General features: G+C 64.3%; 1 protein-coding gene across 1 annotated transcript in view; it reads right to left on the reverse strand.

The window, feature by feature from the left end:
- The window catches only part of GPR179 (G protein-coupled receptor 179), a gene marked incomplete at its 5' end in the record, with an annotated part of 21,172 nt that overhangs the window by 13,011 nt on the left and 5,255 nt on the right, over positions 1–2,906 (reverse strand). The gene's annotated exons all lie outside the window — the stretch shown is intronic.

Raw genomic sequence — 2,906 nt, forward strand, 5'->3', positions numbered from 1 at the left:
CCTGCCCCGAAACGGGCCAGGCTGGCAGTTTTTCTGGGTATTGTTGTTTTCTGGAGAGATGCCCAGCGGCAGAGCCCATCCCTCCCCAGGGCATCGCCCACGGGGGCACTGGGAGGAAAGAGAAGTTGGTGGCACCTTCCCCGCGTGGGGGTGGGCGCTTTTTTACCTTCGGGGAGGGATCCCCACAGGCACTGAGCTGGGGGGCTGCGGGATTTGCCCCCCACAACCTGGCTGGGGATGCCCTCCCCCCGTGGCCACATCCTGCCCCGAAACGGGCCAGGCTGGCAGTTTTTCTGGGTATTGTTGTTTTCTGGAGAGATGCCCAGCGGCAGAGCCCATCCCTCCCCAGGGCATCGCCCACGGGGGAGCTGGAAGGAAAGAGAAGTTGGTGGCACCTTCCCCGCGTGGGGGTGGGCGGTTTTTTTCCTTCAGGGAGGGACCCCCACGGGCACTGAGCTGGGGGGCTGCAGGATTTGCCCCCCACAACCTGGCTGGGGATGCTGCTGAGCCCTGAAAGACACTTGGGCATCACTGGGCACCGGTGGAGGGGCTCGGAGGGTGCTGGTGGGGGTGATTCACAGAATGATATGGGGTGGGAAAGGACCTCTGGAGATCATCCCATCCAACCCCCTGCCAGAGCAGGGCCACCCAGAGCAGGTCCCACAGGAACGTGTCCAGGTGGGTTTGAATGTCTCCAGAGAAGGAGACTCCACCACCTCCCTGGGCAGCCTCTGCCAGGGCTCTGCCACCTTCACAGTGAAGAAGTTCCTCCTCATGTTTAGGTGGAACTTCATATATTCACGTTTGTGCCCATTTCCTCTTGTCCTGTCCCTGGGCACCACTGAAAAAAGCCTGGCCCCATCCTCCTGACACCCACCCTTGAAGGATTTATAGGTGTTGATCAGATCCCCCCTCAGCCTTCTCTTCTCCAGACTAAAGAGCTCCAAGAGCTCCAGACTAAAGGCTCCCTCAGCCTCTCATCAGAGAGATGCTCCAGGCCCCTCAGCATCTTCGTAGCCTCTGCTGTCCCCTCTCCAGCAGTTCCCTGTCCTTCTGGAACTGGGGAGCCCAGAACTGGTCCCAGTGCTCCAGATGGGGCCTCCCCAGGGCAGAGCAGAGGGGCAGGATGACCTCCCTCCACCTGCTGGTCCCACTCTTCCTGATGCCCCCCAGGATGCCATTGCCCTTCTTGCCCACCACATTGCTGGCTCATGGCCATCCTGTTGTCCACCAGGACTCCCAGGTTTCTCCTCAGAGCTGCTCCCCAGCAGGTCACCCCCAACCCGTACTGGTGCAGGGGGATATTCCTCCCCGGGGGCAGGACCCTGCACTTTCTTGCTTTTAGTGAAAGTTCCTCAGGTCCCGTTCTCCCACCAGCTGCCAGCCCCCGGAGCCCGTGTGTCCCCGCGGTGCCCAGGCAGGGCCCAGCCGGGTCAGAGGCTGCTGCTGGCAGCGGGGAAGGGAGATTTGCACAATAAACCCCTCGGCTGCGGCGCCGGGAGCAGCTGAAGGAAGCAGATGGATCGGCCGGGAGAGGATAAAGCTCAGCCCCGAGGGAGGGACAGGCGACAGGGAGTCATTGCGGGGGCCCCCCCCCCCAGCTTCCAGCCCCCCTGCCCAGGGGCTCGGGGTGCTGGGGGGCCGGTGGCCGGTACCTGGGTGCTGTTGAGGTCGCAGCGGTGTGTGTCTGCGAACCAGCCGGGGCCGGTGGAGCACTGGTCGATGGCCACGTCCCGCAGCTCGATGTCCACCCGCACGACGCCCCTGCGCAGGGGGATGGGGTCACAAAGCGTCCCCGTGCCCACCGTGTGCCCCCCAACCCAGCGTGGTGGTGCCCCACCGTTTCCTCTGGGACAGGCACCCATGGGGGTGTCAGTGTATGGAGCAGTGGGACAACAGGAGGTGTCAGCGATGTCCCCAGACCCCCAGACAGGGATGTCCCCCCTCAGAGATGTCTCTGGGGGTGACCAGAGCAGGGGCAAGGGCAGGGGGGTCACCTGGAGGTGAATTCTGCCTCTCAAGGGGGGGGTGAACGCAAATGATGGGGAAATAGGAGTCTCTGGGGTGGCCCCTTTGTGTCATCCCTCACCCTGGGGGACCAACCCTCCTCCCTGAGTGCTCCAGGAGGGACGGGGTGTCCCCCTTGGGAATGGGGACATGTTCCTTCTCCGGGATTAGACCCAGCTGCCCCCTTCCCTCTCCGGTGCCTCCCACGGGGTGCTGGGGAACCCAGCAGCAGGGACCCACCAGCCTGGGGACACCCCCCAGCTCCCAGGAGGGAACCCAGCCCAGCTCACCCACCCTCAGCGTGGCCGTGGCAGGGGGGTCTGGGGGTGACAGCCCGAGATGGTGACACAGGGACAACCGAGGGGGGACTGGGGGCAGCCTGGTGCCTGTGGACGTGCAAATACCCACGCACACGTACATACACACACACATGGCGGGGAGGGACGCAGGCAGGGGACTGGCACACACATGCTGCTTCCACCTGCACCCCCCAGCATCCACATGGGGCACCCCCCAGCCCCTTTTACACCCCCCCACCCCGGTCCCTGTGGGTACCACTCACTTGAATTCGGGGCTGAGGTCCGGCTTGAGCCCGTAGAAGGCGGAGGAGAGCGTGACCGCCCAGGCTGGGAGGAACTTGCCATCCCGGCACTCGAGGAACGGTGGGGACCACCTCACGTGGGCTGGCTCCCCCACGTAGCTGTCCCCCCGCTGCCACTTGGGGGTCTCCATGCTGCGCAGGTCATTGCTGAGCAGGCGCTTGCGGAGGAGGGGGTTCCTCTGGGATTTGAGGGCGTTGAACCACTCGTTGTCCCAGCTGAGGTTGCCCAGGCCGGGGGCGGCGGTGGCGGAGACGTCCTGGAGCAGGATCTCACCATCCTTTTTGGTGGCCTGGAGCA

Source organism: Calidris pugnax, unplaced genomic scaffold, assembly GCF_001431845.1.
Source record: "Calidris pugnax isolate Ruff unplaced genomic scaffold, ASM143184v1 scaffold335, whole genome shotgun sequence".
Lineage (NCBI taxonomy): Eukaryota > Metazoa > Chordata > Aves > Charadriiformes > Scolopacidae > Calidris > Calidris pugnax.